We start from the raw sequence: 10,220 nt of genomic DNA, 5'->3' as shown, positions 1-10,220 counted from the left end.
ATTGAGTGGCTTGTTTAGCTCTTTTTTTGTTAGTTACGGTGTTAGGATAAAGCATAATTTTTCCCGTTTTGGTACGTAATATTATCATGATGTCTAAGCCCATTATTTCGACATGTTGTTTTGTCAGCATATATCAATTCCTATACAGCCTTTGTAAATAATGCACTTTTTAAGTTTTAGTATAACAGGGATTCCGCCGGGAGGCGTCCTGGTTGCTATGGCAACCGGTGACGTAGGGTTCTGCGCACGGCAGCTGACTTCCGGTACGCCGCCAGCGGGATTGCACTTGGGAGCGGGTTTGTTTGTGTATAAAGGGTGAGTAAATGTATATACCTGTAATTGTTGTCTGAGGACGGGGGCAACCCCGAAACGTTACAAATTAAAAGGATTGTTTGCTGAATAAGACCCGGTGAGTGCTTTTCTTTTTGGATGCTCATATTGTCAGTTTAAAGCACCCCGGGCAGGCTAAATAATGACTGTGTTACCGTGAGTGCTGCTACCTCTTGGGATATTGTATTATTATTGTATTAGCACCCGGCTGATATTGTTATACAGGCTGTGACTCCTGAGGATTTTCATATTTTCTTTGTTTTTATGGACACTGTGCATTGACCAATAATTAAATATCTCTGTTACATTATGGCTGAGGGGATTGAAACAACACAGGAATTGGATCTGGGGGATGAAATAAAAGGTGCAGAAGAATTCTTTTTTACTGAAGAAGATGCATCTCGCATACGCTTTGCAGCAATACCCCAGAGGGCTATCACAGAACAAAAAATATTTATGAGAAACTGGCCAAAATGAAGAAAAAAGATATTGACTATGCATTACATGGAGCATATTTATCTGAGTATCACCGCAAGAAATTCATTCCTAGGGGTTTCCGTATCAGGAATGTCCCCACGATAGGCAGGAACAATCCTGAATTTTGCCTTAAATGGTGTAATATACTCAACAAGTGCTCCCTGGACCTGATATTACTCGTAATACAGGAGGTTTCCAGGCTTCTGGAACTAAGCAAAGTAGAAATATCTAAATATGAGGGCCAATATCTGCCGGTATTGGAGGCTGAGAGGGAGCAGAATTGGCTTGGTAAATTAAAAGAGGATATAAAAAAGTATGAAGACGAGTTGATTACATTCAAAAATCGCAAACTAGAAGACGTGACCAACGATTATAAAAACAAAAGTGTCTATAGATGGCAATTGGGTCCCGAAGAAAGAGCTCAATATCGCACAAATAGACAATGGCGCCACAGATACAATAGAAGAAGACCTATGGATACAGTGGACAGCTCGGGCAATAGTACTGACTCTGATGGCAATACGACGACCGTTACCACTGCACAGATGCATAATGATTATAGAAGTGGTATGACAACAAGATAAAAAAACGGGGAAGGACGAGGAACCACACAAGGCGGGGGGGGGTTCAAGTCTACCACCCAGACCCCCCAGGAGAGGCCGGCCGAGGAGGACCTAGTTGTCAATCTAAGCAATCATGTACTAACTGAGAATGAGAGAAAGGTTTTAAATAAGGGCTTGTCATTCATACCAACTGTTAAGTGTGATGATTTTGGACTATTTATAGATATCCAGAAGTTCTCTAGGAATTTGAGACTGAAAGAATACTTCAAGGATTATCAAGAACAACCAAAAAAGATATTCAAAGAGAAGAGTAAGTTTGACCCTACAAGCTATAACCCCTCTATAAGAACCTTCTCCAGGATGGTACAACAGGATACTTTAAGTCCACATCAAAGGAAGGGTTAGTATAGACATAATCTGACCAAAGATGAAAGAAGCGCTCTCATTGACTTACAAGACAACACTTCCATAGTTCTAAGAGAAGCGGACAAAGGGGGTGCCATTGTCGTTCAAAACTATACTGATTACAGGGCTGAAATTATGCGACAATTGATGGATAAAGATACCTACATAAAACTAAGAGGTGATCCTACTAGCATATACAAGAGAAAACTTGACAACATGCTTCAACATTTGCATGAGACTAGCTGTATAGATGGTGACGCCCTGGGCTTTATGACAGTACAACATCCAAGAGTTCCTGTAATCTATACGCTACCAAAGATCCACAAGGATATGGAAACCCCCCCCAGGGAGACCTATAGTCTCGGCTATAGGCTCATTGCTTCAGCCAATTGCTATCTACTTGGACAACATACTCCAACCATTAGTCAGGAGTATGGATTCTTTCCTCTTGGATTCAAGCGCTATGATAAGAAGACTCAGCACCATTAATGATATACAAGAGGATACCCTGCTGGTCACTATGGACGTGACCAGCTTGTATACAATAATACCTCACAATGAGGGAATAGCGGCAGTATGCAGGCAATTGGCCAAATACCCGTATGTGGGTCCACCTGTTGATGTAATCCAGGAACTTCTAACAGCATGCTTGGAGATGAATTACTTTCGGTTCGAGAAGGAATTTTACCTGCAAATTGCGGGGACCGCCATGGGGTCAAATGTGGCACCCACATATGCCAACTTGTTCATGGCAGAATTCGAAACGAGAGGAACAACACTATTCCAGGATGACAGAATCTCCCATTACAAAAGATATATAGATGATCTCTTCTTGATAGGGCGTGGTACAGAGGAAGATTTACTATTATGGTTTACAAGTGTCAATGCAGCACATCCAACTATTAAATTCAAACTGACGTACAACAGCTTGAGTGTGGATTTTTTGGACCTGAGAATTTTTAAGAAAGAAGGTCGACTGTGCACGACACTATACACAAAAGAAACAGACCGTAATTCTCTACTACATGCCCACAGCTGCCACCCTCCAGCCCTCAAACGTGCTCTACCTTTATCACAATTCAAGAGAACAGCAAGGAACAATACCATAGCTGATCTTCGGGAACAACAAATGCACACTATGGAATCACGTTTCATTCAGAGGGGGTACAATAAACAAGATCTGGCACTACAGAAGATGGATAATTGAAGCTACAGCAGGAGGATCTACTAACCTACAAGGAAACATCTTTGGAAGATAATAGAATGATGTTCTCTACAACCTTTGATGTTGACAAACCAGCTATTGCTGAGAGCATACGTAAACATTGGTCTCTTATATCTTCAGACCCGGATCTACCGTTTGAAGGGACAGCACCTCCTAGAATGGGATATCGGAGAGCGAGGTCTTTAAGAGACCAGCTTGTCAAGACAGACCCCAGGGGCTGTTATATGAAAGAGACCTGGTTGCAATCTAAACCTGGTTGTTACCGCTGCTTAGGATGTACAACATGCAATGGATTAACAACTGGCAAAGTGTTTAGACATCCCTACAAGAATAGGACTTACAGCATCAGACATCGGGTCACATGTACAACCAAATACATAGTGTATTTGTTACACTGTGTATGCGGCTTGTTTTATGTGGGGAAAACTGTGGACAATCTTCGTACAAGAATGGCCAACCACAGATCAGCGATAAGAACAGCTATTGATCGTGGTGACTCTGAGCAACCAGTGGCCAGGCATTTTGCCCTATTGAAACATTCAGTTGCTGATCTAAAGTATATCATCATTGATCATGTGCCCCCTCTTACAAGAGGAGGTGACAGAGGTAGAATACTACTACAGCGAGAATCTAAATGGATTTACAATCTGGGCACCATGGCCCCTAGGGGCCTGAATGTCAACTTAGATTGGCATTGCTTTTTGTAATAATACCTCTTTTTGATATCATCTTGTTGCATGTTTCTTGGTTCTTCCTTTATTTTTCCTCTTTTTATTTTTATTCTTTTTGTTTTCTTCTTCTTCTTTTTATGTTTGTTTTCACTCTTTTGATTTTTCATTTTTATTTTTATTTTTATTTTTATTGTTTATTATTCTTGACTCTATTACCCTTATATTTTTTCTAATTCTATATGTGTATTTTTTATTTCGTTTTATTTTTTATTTTTTATTTTTCATTTATTATTATTTTTCACTTGGTGATTTTTCTTTTTCTTTTTGTTCTCTTTGTATCTTTTATTTTTAGTATACTTGCTTTTATTTCTATATTTCTTATATTATTTATCTTTGGCTTTTATATTTTCTGAACCTAGATTCATGGATTTTGATAGTATGTTTTTCTGTAGGTTTAGTGGCTAGAGACCTAATAGAAAGTAAATTGAGTGGCTTGTTTAGCTCTTTTTTTGTTAGTTACGGTGTTAGGATAAAGCATAATTTTCCCCGTTTTGGTACTTAATATTATCATGATGTCTAAGCCCATTATTTCGACATGTTGTTTTGTCAGCATGTATCAATTCCTATACAGCCTTTGTAAATAATGCACTTTTTAAGTTTTAGTATAACAGGGATTCCGCCGGGAGGCGTCCTGGTTGCTATGGCAACCGGTGACGTAGGGTTCTGCGCACGGCAGCTGACTTCCGGTACGCCGCCGGCGGGATTGCACTTGGGAGCGGGTTTGTTTGTGTATAAAGGGTGAGTAAATGTATATACCTGTAATTGTTGTCTGAGGACGGGGGCAACCCCAAAACGTCACAAATTAAAAGGATTGTTTGCTGAATAAGACCCGGTGAGTGCTTTTCTTTTTGGATGCTCATATTGTCAGTTTAAAGCACCCCGGGCAGGCTAAATAATGACTGTGTTACCGTGAGTGCTGCTACCTCTTGGGATATTGTATTATTATTGTATTAGCACCCGGCTGATATTGTTATACAGGCTGTGACTCCTGAGGATTTTCATAGTTTCTTTGTTTTTATGGACACTGTGCATTGACCAATAATTAAATATCTCTGTTACATTATGGCTGAGGGGATTGAAACAACACAGGAATTGGATCTGGGGGATGAAATAAAAGGTGCAGAAGAATTCTTTTTTACTGAAGAAGATGCATCTCGCATACGCTTTGCAGCAATACCCCAGAGGGCTATCACAGAACAAAAAATATTTATGAGAAACTGGCCAAAATGAAGAAAAAAGATATTGACTATGCATTACATGGAGCATACTTATCTGAGTATCACCGCAAGAAATTCATTCCTAGGGGTTTCCGTATCAGGAATGTCCCCACGATAGGCAGGAACAATCCTGAATTTTGCCTTAAATGGTGTTATATACTCAACAAGTGCTCCCTGGACCTGATATTACTCGTAATACAGGAGGTTTCCAGGCTTCTGGAACTAAGCAAAGTAGAAATATCTAAATATGAGGGCCAATATCTGCCGGTATTGGAGGCTGAGAGGGAGCAGAATTGGCTTGGTAAATTAAAAGAGGATATAAAAAAGTATGAAGACGAGTTGATTACATTCAAAAATCGCAAACTAGAAGACGTGACCAACGATTATAAAAACAAAAGTGTCTATAGATGGCAATTGGGTCCCGAAGAAAGAGCTCAATATCGCACAAATAGACAATGGCGCCACAGATACAATAGAAGAAGACCTATGGATACAGTGGACAGCTCGGGCAATAGTACTGACTCTGATGGCAATACGACGACCGTTACCACTGCACAGATGCATAATGATTATAGAAGTGGTATGACAACAAGATCAAAAAACGGGGAAGGACGAGGAACCACACAAGGCGGGGGGGGGTTCAAGTCTACCACCCAGACCCCCCAGGAGAGGCCGGCCGAGGAGGACCTAGTTGTCAATCTAAGCAATCATGTACTAACTGAGAATGAGAGAAAGGTTTTAAATAAGGGCTTGTCATTCATACCAACTGTCAAGTGTGATGATTTTGGACTATTTATAGATATCCAGAAGTTCTCTAGGAATTTGAGACTGAAAGAATACTTCAAGGATTATCAAGAACAACCAAAAAAGATATTCAAAGAGAAGAGTAAGTTTGACCCTACAAGCTATAACCCCTCTATAAGAACCTTCTCCAGGATGGTACAACAGGATACTTTAAGTCCACATCAAAGGAAGGGTCAGTATAGACATAATCTGACCAAAGATGAAAGAAGCGCTCTCATTGACTTACAAGACAACACTTCCATAGTTCTAAGAGAAGCGGACAAAGGGGGTGCCATTGTCGTTCAAAACTATACTGATTACAGGGCTGAAATTATGCGACAATTGATGGATAAAGATACCTACATAAAACTACAGGTGATCCTACTAGCATATACAAGAGAAAACTTGACAACATGCTTCAACATTTGCATGAGACTAGCTGTATAGATGGTGATGCCCTGGGCTTTATGACAGTACAACATCCAAGAGTTCCTGTAATCTATACGCTACCAAAGATCCACAAGGATATGGAAACCCCCCCAGGGAGACCTATAGTCTCGGCTATAGGCTCATTGCTTCAGCCAATTGCTATCTACTTGGACAACATACTCCAACCATTAGTCAGGAGTATGGATTCTTTCCTCTTGGATTCAAGCGCTATGATAAGAAGACTCAGCACCATTAATGATATACAAGAGGATACCCTGCTGGTCACTATGGACGTGACCAGCTTGTATACAATAATACCTCACAATGAGGGAATAGCGTCAGTATGCAGGCAATTGGCCAAATACCTGTATGTGGGTCCACCTGTTGATGTAATCCAGGAACTTCTAACAGCATGCTTGGAGATGAATTACTTTCGGTTCGAGAAGGAGTTTTACCTGCAAATTGCGGGGACCGCCATGGGGTCAAATGTGGCACCCACATATGCCAACTTGTTCATGGCAGAATTCGAAACGAGAGGAACAACACTATTCCAGGATGACAGAATCTCCCATTACAAAAGATATATAGATGACCTCTTCTTGATATGGCGTGGTACAGAGGAAGATTTACTATTATGGTTTACAAGTGTCAATGCAGCACATCCAACTATTAAATTCAAACTGACGTACAACAGCTTGAGTGTGGATTTTTTGGACCTGAGAATTTTTAAGAAAGAAGGTCGACTGTGCACGACACTATACACAAAAGAAACAGACCGTAATTCTCTACTACATGCCCACAGCTGCCACCCTCCAGCCCTCAAACGTGCTCTACCTTTATCACAGTTCAAGAGAACAGCAAGGAACAATACCATAGCTGATCTTCGGGAACAACAAATGCACACTATGGAATCACGTTTCATTCAGAGGGGGTACAATAAACAAGATCTGGCACTACAGAAGATGGATACATTGAAGCTACAGCAGGAGGATCTACTAACCTACAAGGAAACATCTTTGGAAGATAATAGAATGACGTTCTCCACAACCTTTGATGTTGACAAACCAGCTATTGCTGAGAGCATACGTAAACATTGGTCTCTTATATCTTCAGACCCGGATCTACCGTTTGAAGGGACAGCACCTCCTAGAATGGGATATCGGAGAGCGAGGTCTTTAAGAGACCAGCTTTTCAAGACAGACCCCAGGGGCTGTTATATGAAAGAGACCTGGTTGCAATCTAAACCTGGTTGTTACTGCTGCTTAGGATGTACAACATGCAATGGATTAACAACTGGTAAAGTGTTTAGACATCCCTACAAGAATAGGACTTACAGCATCAGACATCGGGTCACATGTACAACCAAATACATAGTGTATTTGTTACACTGTGTATGCGGCTTGTTTTATGTGGGGAAAACTGTGGACGATCTTCGTACAAGAATGGCCAACCACAGATCAGCGATAAGAACAGCTATTGATCGTGGTGACTCTGAGCAACCAGTGGCCAGGCATTTTGCCCTATTGAAACATTCAGTTGCTGATCTAAAGTATATCATCATTGATCATGTGCCCCCTCTTACAAGAGGAGGTGACAGAGGTAGAATACTACTACAGCGAGAATCTAAATGGATTTACAATCTGGGCACCATGGCCCCTAGGGGCCTGAATGTCAACTTAGATTGGCATTGCTTTTTGTAATAATACCTCTTTTTGATATCATCTTGTTGCATGTTTCTTGGTTCTTCCTTTATTTTTCCTCTTTTTATTTTTATTCTTTTTGTTTTCTTCTTCTTCTTTTTATGTTTGTTTTCACTCTCTTTTGATTTTTCATTTTTATTTTTATTTTTATTTTTATTGTTTATTATTCTTGACTCTATTACCCTTATATTTTTTCTAATTCTATATGTGTATTTTTTATTTCGTTTTATTTTTTATTTTTTATTTTTCATTTATTATTATTTTTCACTTGGTGATTTTTCTTTTTCTTTTTGTTCTCTTTGTATCTTTTATTTTTAGTATACTTGCTTTTATTTCTATATTTCTTATATTATTTATCTTTGGCTTTTATATTTTCTGAACCTAGATTCATGGATTTTGATAGTATGTTTTTCTGTAGGTTTAGTGGCTAGAGACCTAATAGAAAGTAAATTGAGTGGCTTGTTTAGCTCTTTTTTTGTTAGTTACGGTGTTAGGATAAAGCATAATTTTCCCCGTTTTGGTACTTAATATTATCATGATGTCTAAGTCCATTATTTCGACATGTTGTTTTGTCAGCATGTATCAATTCCTATACAGCCTTTGTAAATAATGCACTTTTTAAGTTTTAGTATAACAGGGATTCCGCCGGGAGGCGTCCTGGTTGCTATGGCAACCGGTGACGTAGGGTTCTGCGCACGGCAGCTGACTTCCGGTACGCCGCCGGCGGGATTGCACTTGGGAGCGGGTTTGTTTGTGTATAAAGGGTGAGTAAATGTATATACCTGTAATTGTTGTCTGAGGACGGGGGCAACCCCGAAACGTCACAAATTAAAAGGATTGTTTGCTGAATAAGACCCGGTGAGTGCTTTTCTTTTTGGATGCTCATATTGTCAGTTTAAAGCACCCCGGGCAGGCTAAATAATGACTGTGTTACCGTGAGTGCTGCTACCTCTTGGGATATTTTATATATATATATATATATATATATATATATACACACAGTATATATATATATATACTAGCAAGAAATAAGCACTCTCTGGTTTTATAATACAAACAGTATATTTAAATAGTTAAATATTCCATTTGTTTTACAAAACCAGAGAGTGCTTATTTCTTGCTAGTCTATTATTTCTATTTTTGCACCCTGGGGCCTACCTGACCAGTTTGGTGAGAGTGCTTATTAACTTAAATATTTCTATATATACTGTATATACATGTATATGTATCTCTATGTTAAAGTCCTTTTCATGCCTTTTTTTTAAATATATTTTTTTATTAGTAGTTTCTTTCTCCGATTCAGTGGTTACATATAGGTTCAAACAACATTATTCTCTCTAGGATTAAACGTATACATTACTATGCGACTACTTAATACAGATTCATGCCTTTTTTTTTTAACACTTGAGACTTCATATCTTTGAGCTCTTATAACTTTTGAATGCAATGTTTTACTTTATCAGACAGTGTTATTATGAGTGTATTTGCACTTTTAAAGGTATATGTGATGCTTTTTGTGCAAATTTTTAGTCTCAAATAAGCGGTTACCAGAGCTCTGATGTTGTTCTTTCCCGACACTCGTTAAATTGAAATGCACTCAATCAAACACGTATACTTTCAACTCGTATTAAGCCTGCAAAAAGTCTCAAAATACTCCTTATGACTTGCGCACAACAGTTAGCGCACCACTCATAATCTAGCCCTTAGATGGATGTATCTAGTATAAGAATTCATATATATATCATTTGTCATGAAATAGTTAGGTTTCCAGTCCCTTTAATCACTGATTTCTATCTAGAAGAGGTTTGCTTTATATATACAATTTTAACTTTCCAATTACCAATCAGATTTCCTTTATTCTCTTTGGTGAAGGATAAGCAATGCACTACTGTCTAGTTATTTTTTCCTTGAAACCAGTTTACATATCAATTAGAAAAAAATTAAATCTAAATAGAAATATGCTGATTGGCCTAAAGGACACAAAAATATCCTAGATAATCAAAAGTAATCCTTGACTGTCTGTTGCTGAAACTTACAACAGAGCCATCCAAACTACAGCCCTCACCTAACATATACATCAGTATCTATAGTAAAAAAGAAAAGGCATATGTGTTTGTTCCAAATATGGTAAAATTTGAGTAGTAAAGTTAATTGAATTAACAGTAACTCATTTCCTATGTAATTAAAAAAATGATCAGAATCTAATTTACTTTTGAGGCATTTTCCTTTGCATAAAGGTGAGTATAATACTGTGTGACCCTCTGTCAATCCAATCATTATTGATTGGCCTTCCAATAAAAAACACCCCTGACTTAGAAAGTCTTGATAAATGTTTTAAGCTTTAGAATTAGCTCAAGATA

The sequence above is a fragment of the Bombina bombina genome, chromosome 2 (assembly GCF_027579735.1).
Source record: "Bombina bombina isolate aBomBom1 chromosome 2, aBomBom1.pri, whole genome shotgun sequence".
Taxonomy (NCBI): Eukaryota; Metazoa; Chordata; class Amphibia; order Anura; family Bombinatoridae; genus Bombina; species Bombina bombina.
This window is presented reverse-complemented; position numbering follows the sequence as displayed.